This window comes from Bombina bombina, chromosome 2 (genome assembly GCF_027579735.1).
Source record: "Bombina bombina isolate aBomBom1 chromosome 2, aBomBom1.pri, whole genome shotgun sequence".
Taxonomy (NCBI): Eukaryota; Metazoa; Chordata; class Amphibia; order Anura; family Bombinatoridae; genus Bombina; species Bombina bombina.
This window is the reverse complement of record NC_069500.1, coordinates 870,603,860-870,618,128: the sequence shown is the minus strand read 5'-3', so window position 1 is coordinate 870,618,128 and position 14,269 is coordinate 870,603,860.

Genomic DNA, 14,269 nt, shown 5'->3' with positions numbered 1-14,269 from the left:
GTCACTGTCTTCCAGTACCTAGCAACACTTATCCTGGTGGCTGTACATAAGGTTCGAATGAATGTGTTAGTAGCCGCGTTGAATGGTTTGATATGTTCATTTAATAGTGCTTGCAAAGCTGTTAAATTGATGTTCTCGGAGAGCACCTCGCTCAATAACTCCGATAGCTTATTTCAAATAAGCTTGACTTGAGGGCAACTCCACCACATATGATAGTACGTCCCTAATTCGGGGCATCCTCTATAGCAATTTTTGTTACCGTTTTGAGTGTAGTGAGATGTAATTATAGGGGTGAGGTACCATCTGAAAGAAGTTTTTATACAGTTCTCTCTAAAGTCTGCACTAACTAGACCTTTACATGTTGTGAACAGAATCTTATCCCACTCCCCTTTTGCTAATTCCTGATTAATATCCGATTCCCACTTAACCATTAGAGGTGATTTAGTAGTGTAGTTGGCTTGTTGTATTGCTATGTATATGCAAGATATAATTTTCTTGTTGCGACTATCTGTATTGACATAAGTGTTCCAATGTTGTCAACCCTTGTCTGGGGATGCATGAACCAAATTGCGCTAACGCTGAAGCTATCTGTAGATATAAAAACCAGTACAACTTATCTGGTGCTATTTTGTCTTGTATTTGGTGGAAGGTAGCTATTTTTCCTTGTGTAAGAAATCTGCCACCCTATACAGCCCCTTATTTTCCCATTTTCCAATTTGCGCATGGAAATCCGGACTCAAAAGGGTCCTGATTGGTCTCACAATTGAATTTGTTGGGATCAGGTGTAAAGATTTGGACCAAGAATTCCATTCCTGCATCATGTCAATAGTTATTTTCGAGGTATTAGTGTCTTTAAAAGAGTGCCCCCGTCTTTCCCAGAGAATATCATCTGGGTGTTTATAATCTGCCATCAGTGTCTCGACTCTCAACCAAACTACTTCCTCTGGATTTTTACTCATTAGGGTGGTCTGTGCTAATCTCACAGCTTGATAATAATGTATCAAGTTTGGTACGCCTACTCCACCCAATTGTCTGTGTTGTAATAAAGTCTGGGACGGAATTCTTGCTTTCTTGTTACCCCTTAGAAACCCCACCAGGTTTGACTGCATTTTGGAAAGGTCTACCATAGGGACCATAATTGGGAGGGCCCTAAAAAGATATAGCAGCCTTGGGAGTATATTCATTTAAATAGCCGATAGACCGTACCAGGAGAAGTTTCCAGATTTCCATTTATTAACATCTTTCCTAATTGACTTAAATAACGGGATGTAATTAAGTTTGTAGAGTTCCCTAATATCACTCGACAATCTAATCCCCAAATATTTAATCGCTACTGGAGCCCATGTAAATTCGAAATTAGTTTCAATGATCTTTTTAGTATGGCATGGAATAGCGATGGGTAGAGCCTCGCATTTTTCTAGATTTATTTTATATCCCGAGATGATAGAGAAATCGCTCAGTATTTGATATAGGTTCGGGAGGGACACCAGCGGCTTGGTTAACGTATGTTAACGCAAATAATGATATCTTAAACTCACTCCCTGCTATCTGCACTCCATGTATATCTGTAGTCAAGCGAATCATAGCGGCTAACGGCTCAATACAAAGCGCAAATAGAAGTGGCGATAGGGGGCAACCCTGTCTAGTACCATTTAAAATATTTATAAGTTTCGATTGGTAACCCTCTGTCCTAATCGTAGCTGTGGGATGGGAGTAAATGCTTTTAATGGCTTGTAAAAATGGAACATGAAATCCCATTTTGGTCAGAACCGCCAGCAAAAAGTTCCAATCTATTCTGTTGAACGCCTTCTCCGCATCCAAGGATAAGATCAGAGAAGGCGTTCCAGATTTCGCCAGATAATCGACCAGGGAGATCATACATCTTGTATTGTCTGGGGCATCTCTATTTGAAATAAAAACAACTTGATCCGGATGGACCAATTTTGGTAAGTGTGATTTAAGTCTATTCGCTAGAATCTTAGTAAGGATTTTAATATCTTGGTTTATTAAGGATATAGGCCGATAACTTTGGCAACATTTTGGGTTCCGACCTGGTTTAGGTATCACTACAATTTTGGCCTGTAGAATCTCCCCCCCTTGTAGAATCCCATTACAAAATTTTACTACATGTGGTATTAGAATTGTTCTAAAGAGCTGATAATATACTCCTGGAAAGCCGTCAGGACCAGCGGCCTTACCCGGTTTAAGTTCTTTGATAGCATTAAGGACCTCCCTGGTCGAAATCTCAGCATTAATATCTCCACTAGTCTCTTCATTTAAGGGAGTCCGTTTGGCATCCTCCAGAAACTTGTCTAGTAGTTTCTCTGTCTGGTCATTATGTAGCGTTTTTTTCCCCATCATATAGCTGCGCATAATATTGAACAAAACTGTCTGCAATCTCTTGGGGATTGGAATTGCACGTTCCATCTGTCTTTTGAAGGTATGGTATAGCAAAGGCTTTAGTCTGTTCCCTAAGCTTATGTGCTAGATATTTATCTGGCTTGTTAGAGTATAAATAGTATTGTGCTTTCAGTCTATGGGCTGCTCTAATAGATGCCTTATTCATAATTGTAGCTAATTCCACTCTCTTATTTTTTAGTTGTGTAAAAATATCTGCAGATAAAGTTTGCTGATGCAATTTAGTAAGAGAGTATCTGTTTTTGTAATAAGTCAACTTGTAGTCTAGTCGCCCTAGTTAATGCCGCCTTCTCCTTAATTAGCAGACCCCTAATGTAAGGTTTATGTGCCGCCCAAACATTGGCAGGGTTGGACTTTGCTGATGTGAATAAGGTACCTTATTGAAAAATGGAATTTAAAGAGATAAGCTTGTGCCTTTTACATTCACATTACAAAAGACTGCTAAGTGTTGAAGGCAACCAGAACTGCTTACTGTTACACACTAGAGAACTCTGTTTTGTCAGAAGTGTTAAACAAAAGCCTTAAAGTGTTCTTGATTTATATTAACCTTTTGTTTGTTCTACTTTAATAGATGGTTATTTTTGCTGAAGCTTTATAAAAGCCTTTTTAAATAGCAAACTTTTGCAGAACCTTTGCTGAAGCTTTTTTTGATCGAGTCTTATGTTGATAGGATTTAGAATTGCACAACTATAGGGTATTTTATCCACTATATATTTTTATATACTTAAGAATAATTTGGTTGGTACCAACTTATTTATAAATATTTACACATTAATAGAAAATCTTTTTAATTGTTTTATATGTGAACTTAATAAATGAATATTATTTCTAACCAGTATTATTGGTAAAGCATTTTTGTACTAGTAATAACAAACAATTTACTATTTTTTCAAAACGTCTATAACAGTCTTTTCTACGCATATATTTACACATAATCCTATATATTTATATATATTATCTTATATATCAGAATAATTTTTAAGACCATTGTTGTTTGGTAGATATTTAGCCAGTGTTTTTTACACAGGCACACACATATTAGAAAAAACATTTTTATAACTAGTAACCTATTCAGACGACTTGGGGTGTCTGATTTTTATGCGGAGCTTTATCTACCACCAGCGCATTGATTTTTTGTTGTCACTCTTACAGGGTTGGAGGTTGTACCTACATTTACTTTCCAGTACTCAGATAGTGCTTTAGAAATGGAATCCTGTGTGTTTGGGTACCGAAGGACTTGTGGGTCATAGTTCCAAGAGCGCGTGGCACTAGTATGATAAGACTCTTTAATATCCACCTGAACTATCGAATGATCAGACCAGGCACAAGCATGGATTGAAGATGAAGTCAAATCTGGGATCAGGGTTTGACTCAAATATATGTAATCTAATTTTGAATAAGATCCATGAGCAAAAGAATAATATGTGTAGTCTGTTTTCCCATATAAAGTATCCCATGAATCTAATATGTTATGTGAGAAAAGAACTTCTTTAATCCTTTTTACCAATGAGTTATGCCTCATTTGTCTCTGCGACAGCACCGTTTTACCCTGAGCTTGGTGCGCATACATTGACACATTAAAATCCCCCCCCCAAGAGAATCCTAGAGTGGGACCACTGGGTCAATAAGTGGTAAATGTGTGTAAAAAGGTAATCTGCGTCTTGTTTGGTGCATAAACGTTGCAGAGAACCATTTGTTTATCGTGTAGCCTCTCCCTGAGTATCAAATATCTACCCTCTGGGTCCCTAATTATCTCTTCTAGCACAAACCCCAGAGAGTGATGTATCAAAATCGACACCCCTCTCTTCTTTTTGTCTGTAGTGGAGTGAAAATGTTGGGTGAAAAGTCTTGTCCAGTATTTTGGCACTACATCCTTAGTGAAATGAGTTTCCTGTAAATAGATAATGTTAGCTTTCAGTCGGGAATATTGACTTAGTGCTGTCCTACGCTTCTGGTCAGTATTGAGGCCTCTAACGTTGTGTGATATCAGTCTAATATTGTTAGCCATTACTTACAGAACTATATGTGGGGTCTCCTCTCCCCGGAACAGTCTCCTTACCCTGCAAACGCATACCTTCAGGCATCTCAGAATAAATTCATCAGATTTAGCTAGGCTAAACAGGCAGGCAAAACATTGAACTAGACAAAAAAATCAAGAACTATCATTATACACAAACAAAATCAAGAGAATGTCACAACAATGATGCATAATAAAAACATTGAATAAAGAAAAAAAAAGTTGAATCCCCTGATTATCCTTCAATCCTACAAAAGAAGGGGAAAAAATAAGGGAGGAGGGGAAAAAAACTAGGGTAAAAAAAACCCAATATTTTACCTAGCGATACATTAGCTGGCGTGTTAACTTACATTACCTTTATTACTGGCATTAAACAAAAAAAAATCACCTAGTGATTAGTAACCTGCTCAATGTAGCAATTTAACCGTTTACCAGACAACTACTACCAGATTACTTGGGTCTTTGACTTCGTTATCTTCCTTCTACCCCGTTTAGAGTAGAGAAATGAAAAACCACTTGACTGCACCTGGAAGATGTTCATGGAGTGAATCAAGTCCCAATTGAGTCCTCAATCAACAGAGAATTCAGGTTTTAGCTTTCTTTTTTGTCACTCTATTCCACTTTTGTCGCTGAGGTTGTGCTGCTCCTGGCCTTAGTTGTGATGCATCCTCTGAAGACTTTCCTTGTGGCATCTCTGGTGGTTCCAGATGCAATCTGCGGCATACATCTGGGATTTCTGATGATTCTTTCAGGCTTATAGCTCTACCATTGTGTAGAATATGCAAGCAAAATGGGAATCCCCACCGATATCCAATTTGATGCTTCCTCAGGAGCAGAGTGATATCCTGATAGAATTGTATTACTGTTCCTTGGAACTTGAAAGTGGGGTGTTTTCTCGCTGCAGATAGAATAGCCTTTTTTTCTGGAAATCTAGAAAATTTGACGATGACATCTCTAGGGGGTGCATCTTCTTTTGGCTTTGCTCTTAATGCTCTATGTGCCCTTTCCAATTGGTATTTTCCTTCATCTACCTCTCCAGTAATAGCTTGAAACAATTGATGCAAATAAATCTGCAGTTCATCTGGCTGGATAGATTCCGGTATCCCTTTCAAACGCAGATTACACCTGCGGCTCCCATTTTCAAGGTCCTCCAGTTTCTCTTGTATTTCACCTACTTCCTGCTTTTGTGCAGAAAGCTGCTGTGTTAGAATGGCTAGCTCTTCTGATGTGGAGACCTCAGAATCTTCTAAAGTAGCTACTCTGGTACCCAATTCCGTGAGGTCCTGTTTTATGTCTGCCAGACTGTTAGTTACGGTGTTTTGAAACAAATCAAATTTCTCCCAAAACTTGTCAAAATTTATGTTAATATCATGTTTAGATACCAGGGTTTTAAGATCAGCCCTTGTGACAGGTGTAGAGTCTTCTTCAGCTATCTGTGAGTCTGACTCAGAATCCATATCCTCTTCTATAATGCTTTCAGCAGTTTCTAATGTTTTCTCCCCTCTGACAGGCTTAAAAAACAGATTGGCTGCAGGGGTTTTAGTCCCCTGGGAAGACTTGCTTTGTTTTCTAGCAGACATGCCCGTCTCCACTAGTCAGTGGCTAAACCAGGATAGAGATCACTCTGTAGTGGAGTATGTAATATATTAATTCTCCTAGATGGAGATTATAATACCTCTTTCCTATTTGTTCCCTCTGCTATTCAACACTTTATTGAGGCCTGTTTGTTATTGTACAGCTGTACACTATATAAATAATACTGTAGCTAATTCATGCAGTGTGAAACTCAATTATTGCTCACAGTGTATTTGCTTCATACTTTATTACAATATACTGCAGATCCCTGTAGATCTCAGCTCACTTATGACTGAATCACTTATATGAGGTGAACTTTATATCCCAGAGTAAGCGTCACGCAGTGTATCTTTCAAGAGCCATGTAATTGCTCATTTTGTGTAGCTAGTCGCTAGCAGAGCCAATCTTTATAGGGCACAAATGCAATCGTGTTTATTTCCCATACCCTCTTGCTGCCTTAAATACACCTAGTGCAACGTCTTACTGTTTTAGGCCTCAGCCGCGGCGGTCCGCTTCTGCCAAGCAAGCTGTTAAGCTGTAACAAATGCACAGTTGATCGGGTCTGTCTGCCTTACATCCGTTATGGGAGGAACATGTCACCGGAGCTGTATAGCAGTGAGCTGTGATGTGCTGCGGTCTGTGTTGCTAACACCGCGTGGCCAAGATGGCGATTGGCTCCGTGCCTTGAAAAGTTCAGCTGTGGATGTCTGGGTTTCGCATCTCCCAAAAATAAGCCAAACGCTGCCCAAGGGGTAAACACTGCCTTATCCGGCTTGCCCTTATTAAAGTTGAGAGTTAATGTGCCTTATTAGCTAGATTAACCAGCCATGTATCACGGAGCCAATACTCTACACCTCCATCTTCTGACGGCTCCAAGCCCCGCCCCCCAGGTATCCAGTATTTATACGGACAGTCCAGTATTTTAGCAAGCTGTCCAGTAAAATGTCCTCAAAAATACTGTACACTTAAATGTCCATGAGTGTAAAACTTATAATGCATTATATGCCCAATGCATTACACACATGGGAGCAGAAAAAAAGTGATGGGCAAGGAGGTAATAACTCTACTGTTTACATGTGTTACTGGCACCCAAAGGGTAAAATGACTGCCTACAAGTTGTGAAAGATATACATGGTAGGATCAAGGTATAAGGTAGAGCTTTGGTGGTGGGGGCATTGTGTAACCCCTACAGGCCATTATGCTTAGTCAACTACAGATTGTCCAGTATTTTTCTGGTGTACAGCTGGCAACCGTATCAGTGATTTAGATTCTTGTTGGCCATGTCTAAAGGACAGTCTTCTGCTATGTCTTATCTGATCTTTTGAATAAAATAAGGAAGAATGACATCAGGTGACAATTTATAAGGAAGGCTAAATTTCCATGAGATTACTACTGCAGTTATTATAAAAACTGTAGAAAAAACACAACATAGCTTGAAACTATGAGACCTACTTTGGGACATCACCATGTCTGAGGAATCTCTACGGGAGACTTATGTGCAAGAAAACCTGCCTATGTAACAGCAGTTTTCTTTTGTTGCACTGTGCGCCATGTAAGAAAAATGCTACCTCCCTCGTAGCTATTCCTTAACACTTTCACTGAAAAACCATTTTCAGGAGGCCCAGCAGATTAAAACAATATAATTATTAACAATTTGCATGTCTAGCGAAAATATCTTAGTTTAAGGGACATTGTACACCATATTTTTCTTTGCTTAAATGTTTTGTAGATGATCCATCTATATAGCCCATCTGGTAGTGTTTTTGTAACAATGTAACATTGTGCAGATTTTCAGCATCCTAAACAAGCCCATTAGTATCAGATGTAGACTGAAGTCTACAGATTCCTGTTTGTGTAATGGGTCTTTTGATATGCAGGGGAGGGGGTTGTTCTTCCTACTTTCTCTGTCATTTTCAGTGGGTGTCCCTGCCTAACCTCACCAACAGTGCTAAACACGGGAAGTAAGTTTTTAAAAGGTTTTATACTGGATTTTTAGATCAGTATCTGTGCATATTCATATTTATAGTAGTGTCTACTACATGCAGCTATATAAAAATTGGTATAGTCTGTCCCTTTAATGTTATAGTACCAATAGAAGATACAATGCAACTACAGACTACCAGTGTGATATAACAAATTGTTAACAATATTCAATTCATCAAATATTAGGAGCTCTAGATAACATATATAACTACACAATAAAATTGTAAATTAATTTATATTATCATAATTCTCATTAAAAATTTCAAATAAAATTACATTTATATTAAAGCCAGTAACAAAGGTACTGAATTACCTTAGACAATATTAATTATGTAAAAAGCAAAAATACTTTACCAACCAGTAGTGAGGACCTTGGACAGGATAAAAGCAGGCTCTGGTAATTGGTCAGGACAGGAGATGATGACTGAAGACCCTCTTGATGTGATGATACATGATCTGCCTCCTGTTTTCTAGACTCTTTATATTGTAAAATGTATTATTTTACTAACCACCCCAAATGGGTGTATGTATCCCGATTGGATGGGTCAGTTTGCTAACTAAATAGTAAAAATGAGTTTGCTTACCTTACCCCATCTTATATAGAGAAGTTTTTCTAATGTTTTTTCACTAGAGGTGCTGTGTGGTTGCCTAACCTATGTGGTTAATAGACTTAAGCCTTTAAAATACAGTCTGCAATACATGCACATTATTAAGGAATTGAAGATAACTATTATTAGACATATATCCTGAATGTGTGTTAATGTCATCAGTTTATTATAATCTTAATGGGCTATATTATATATACCTGTACCTGCTGTGTATATATATATATATATATATATATATATATATATATATATATATATATATATATATATATATATATATATATATATATATATATATAAATAAAACAGCAGGCAGGCCAGCACTCACGGTGCTTTCAAAGTATTGATAGTAGTGAAGAATTTTCAAAGTTACCATTTAATGTAACGTTTCGGGGTGTTACCCCCTTCGTCAGACAATACAAAATAACACACACATATACCGGGGTATATATATATATATATTTATATATACACACACACATATACATATATATATATATATACACACACACTGTATTTATCTGTCAGCAAACAAGCTAATCGTGGTTAGTTGCAGTTCATGCATAGATAGAGATAATGCGAAGTCAATTAATTTCCACACTCAATCGCATACAGGATTAGCCAAGTCAGTATTCAAGCCAAGTATCTCTAGGCGAGGATGATACCGGTTTTGCCTTACACGCTACTTATATGCATACCCTAGCACGCTGTAATTAGATTGCTGTCTGTATATGAGACTAAAATGAATCTATACGCTGCTGCCATAACTAAGCTGAATACCGACTTGACTAATCCTGTATGCGATTGAGCGTAGAAATGAATGTGCTTTGCATCATCTCTATCTCTTGTGAGCTGCTGGTGCAATGCTGAATACGGAGAGCGTATTGCTCTCCGTATTCAGCGAGGTCTGGCGGACCTGATCCGCACTGTCGGATCAGGTCCGCCAGACTTTGTTAAATAGGGGCCAATTCTTTTACATTAGAGTTATGGAATTCCCTAAAGTGTCTTGCTATAGGGGTGTCTGAATCGGGATCTTCTATTGATCTCACGTGCTACAAAACACACACACATACATATATATATATACACATACATACACAAATATATATATATATACACACACACACACATATATATACACACACACACAAACCATATATTTACCTTTGTGGTTGCATATCTATACCTTTGCATACATAAGCATACTATGTTAATACGTGCATGCTTATAACATTGGTTATTATTACTATTTACCCCTTAAACGGTTGTTGTCTCTTGTGAGTGTTTTTCTTTTTCTTTTAAATATTATTACTACTAAATTATGGATCGTTACTGGGACCTTATATGGCATAATAATTAAACCAGTCTCAAAACTTTTGAGTGTATCCTTTTCCTAAAACATTTACAGTGTTTATGGAAGGTTAGTATTCCATTTATACATCTTTAATCGGGCATATCAAACTTCTGTTAATATAATAAAGTTTAAAAAGTGTCCTTGTATAATATAACCTTTGGCTTGTGTGTGTTGTTCCCAGATCAGTATTTAGAACACAATGATATTTCCCCATGTGTGTTAGACTTCATTTTTTTACCTTATTTTTGTGTACTCTTTTTAAAACTCAGAGTTAAAGGGACAGTCAACACCAGAATTGTTGTTTAAAAAGATAGATAATCCCTTTATTACCCATTCCCCAGTTTTGCACAACCAACACAGTTATATAAATACACGTTTTACCTCTGTGATTATCTTGTATCTAAGCCTCTGCAGACTGCCCCCTTATTTCAGATCTTTTGACAGACTTGCATTTTAGCCAATCAGTGCTCACTCCTGGGTGAATTCACGTGCGTGAGCTCAATGTTATCTATATGAAACACATGAACTAACGCCCTCTAGTGGCGAAAAACCATTCCGATTAGAGGTGGCCTTCAAGGTCTAAGATATTAGCATATGAACCTCCTAGGTTTATCTTTTAACTAAGAATACCAAGAGAACAAAGGAAAATTGGTAACAAAAGTAAATTGGAAAGTTGATTAAAATTACATGTGCTATTTGAATCGTGAAAGTTTTTTTTGGACTTGACTGTCCCTTTAATTGCACAGTGCACTCTTTTAGAAGTGAACGGTCCTAGAAAACAATGCTGTGGCCTAATCAACAAGCCAGGATTATACCATTGTTTATTCCTAAAGATCTTTACCAACGGCGTAAAATTTACCATCCCTGCAGGCGGTCAGCTTTGTCTGCAATCGCCACTAGCAATGTGGCATTGCAAAATTTAACATTGCACATAAGTTTTCTTGTGCAATACTGCCCCCTGCACTGGTGCAACCAATTGCGCTTAAGCTAGGCATGTCAATCCCCTCCAAACGAGTGAGTGTTGGGGTGATTGATCTCGCCACCACTGAGGTGGCGAAGAGGAAAAAGAAGCAGAAATATGCGGCAGCGGGCTCGCTTACGTGAACGTTCTTCACATAGTCAAAAAAGCTTTAAATCTATCCCTAGGTTTTGGATAATACCTGTTTTCAAAAAGGAAATTTGAGGCCATCCCATATCGTTATTGTATCCAATGGGAGAAATATTTGATTCACATTCATCATATTTGTGTCTCTATAAAATATCCGACATTACAATTTAAATATTTTTTTAACTTAACTTTTATTCAAGTTAATTTTAGCACTGCACAGAGTAAATGTTGTATATGTTTTATTCTGTGTATGTTTTTCCTCTCTTTTTACTTCTCTCTTAATTTTGATTTACCTATCTGTACGTATTAAAGGGACATGAAAACAACATTTTTTTCTTCTTCATGATTTAGGTAGAACATACAATTTTAAACAACTTTCCAGTTTACTTCTATTATCAAATGTGCTTCATTCTCTTGGTATCCTTTGTTGAAGAAGCAGCAATGCACTACTGGTTTCTAACTGAACACATGGTTGAGCCAATGACAATCGGAATATATATGCAGCCACCAATCAGCAGCTAGAACCTAGGTTCTTTGCTGCTCCTGAGCTTAACTAGATAAACCTTTCAGCAATAGATAACAAGAGAAGGAAACAAATTAAATAATAGAAATAAATTGGAATGTTGTTGAAAATTGTATTCTCAACATCGTCCTCCTATAGTTACTAGATAGCTGTTGGCGCTTCTATCACCTTTTACACCTATTTCAGTTTTTAAGCTCTCCCCTACAATATTTTAGAAGTTTATTCAGGTCCTTGATTGACCCTTTAAGAAGCTTGGGAGAAAATACATTATAAAACAAAAGTTTACTACATAAGCTATATAGATAACAAAAAATAAGTTCCACATATGAGATCCAAGAGAGGTCTCTTCTAGTCAGAGGTTACCTCCTGTAGCTTTGCATTCTCTATATCAATAGGAGGTCCATGAGTGGCCTCAATTATCAACTAGGAGGTATATAGCTATGATAGGCAAACATTATATATACTCCCATAATATGTCATTATTATGTAATGTTTATTCTAATTTCCTATTGATTTTACGTTTGGCATCAGTTATTCTAAGCGTTTTCTTTTTGATGACATGAAATGCATGTAAGCATTGAACTGAACTTAAAGGACCAGTCAACACAGTAGATTTGCATAATCAACAAATGCAAGATAACGAGACAATGCAATAGCACTTAGTCTGAACTTCAAATGAGTAGTAGATTTTTTTTCTGACAATTTTAAAAGTTATGTCTTTTTCCACTCCCCCTGTACCATGTGACAGCCATCAGCCAATCACAAATGCATACACGTACCATGTGACAGCCATCAGCCATTCACAAATGCATACACACTTATTCTTGCACATGCTCAGTAGGAGCTGGTGACTCAAAAAGTTTAAATATAAAAAGACTGTGCACATTTTGTTAATGGAAGTAAATTGGAAAGTTGTTTAAAATAGCATGCTCTATCTGAATAATGAAAGTTTAATTTAGATTGAGTGTCCCTTTAAAAAAAAAAAAGAAAATTGTATTCTCTATCTGAATTCTGATTATCTAATTATGACTTTACTTTCCCTTTAATATTCTAATGTAATCCAGGTACTAGCACAATCATTCATTTTCAATGAATGCTGATCAGAAGGTGGCTACTTTGCATCTCCATGGGAGGCAGCATCTTACATGCAGTAAATAATAAGAAATTTAGATCTGGTGATTTATAAAATAGTGTGATCCCCAGTTTATTCACAAACCCAAGAAAATGACCAGAGTTTCTGCCAAACGTAAGTTTAAACTTGATGGTACCTGCTAGAATATAAAGCTGATTACACAACGGGTCAGAGACTCAATTTGCCAAATCAGAAATAAATCAATGTACATTTGATATTTTGCAGTGTGGCATATTTTAGAGCCACATTCAGCAGCTCTGAAAGCAGAAAAACAAAATCAGAGACAGTATTCCAATACTTGTAACAGAGCTTCTGGCGGTAGCCCAATTTAGGGAACTGTGTGTTTGGCGTTTGGCTGTATAAATGCCTTCAAACTGCCTGAGTCACTGAAAGCTGTGCAGCTGGCTCTGAGTGCTGGTGAGCAACCAGGGATGTGAGTTTTGCTGGGTCATGGGATGTGTACCCAGTCCGGTTTGAGAATGCAGTCCATTTCCATGTTTTGTGTGTCCAGGGAAATTAGAAAAGGACCTAAGTCACGTTTGTTTGTTTTTCAGTGTGTTTGGTTGAAGGCACTGTAGGTTAGGGATCCAGGGAGGAAGAGACCTTGACCATTTGGCCAAATGCTGTAACTAACTCTTCCATTTTGATTTTAATCTAGCGGTGTGCTTGCAAGAGAGTGTCAGAGAGTGTAATATATACACACATACATACACACACATTCATAAAACAGGCCTTTTTATCCTAACCTCATTAAATTGATCATATTTCTATTACCCGATTGTATTTAACCGAGATAAAGAGATAAATGTCATATTTTATTAAATAGGAATTTGCACTGAATTTCTATTGGTTTGTTTTCTGAATACATTTGAAGAGGTTTGATTTATTAACACACCCAAAAATTATTCTTTAGGTTTTATATATAAGGGGGAAAAGTGTATTTTTTTTTAGAGTAGCTTTAACAACCCATGTCAGAGCATTTTCAGTTCATTAACTAATATGCTGCGTATATGGTGATGGTGTGACACTAAGCTATTTTAGTACAATCCTTTCATCTTTGTAGAGATTGATGTAAGAGCAACATAACTGGCTTCTTCCATTACCTGAATGATACCCTTTTATCTTTTCACATTGACTTTATTGTCATTGAATTCACGGATACCGATAAACATTTTTCTTTGCCCCACAGTGAGGGCCTTTAAGGGCATCTTCAAGATAGATGTATATATATAAATTGGACATCTGTTGTGTGATCTTTTAATTGCTTATCTTAAAATGTAGGCATACATCCAACATTTTGGCAATATATATATATATATATATATATATATATATTCTTTTGTGGATGTTTACTGTGAAAAAAGATAATTCTGTTTGTGCAAGAAAAAGGGCAGTACTGTGTTAGCCAGTGTATTAAAATAAAATAAAAATCCTTTTGTAAGAAAATAACAAAAAGTGATGTACAGGTGACAATTTTAATAGCTAACTAATAGTGGATACAATTGCAAGGGTTCAGGACACCGAGATCCCTTTGTCTGGCATTCTTATTTA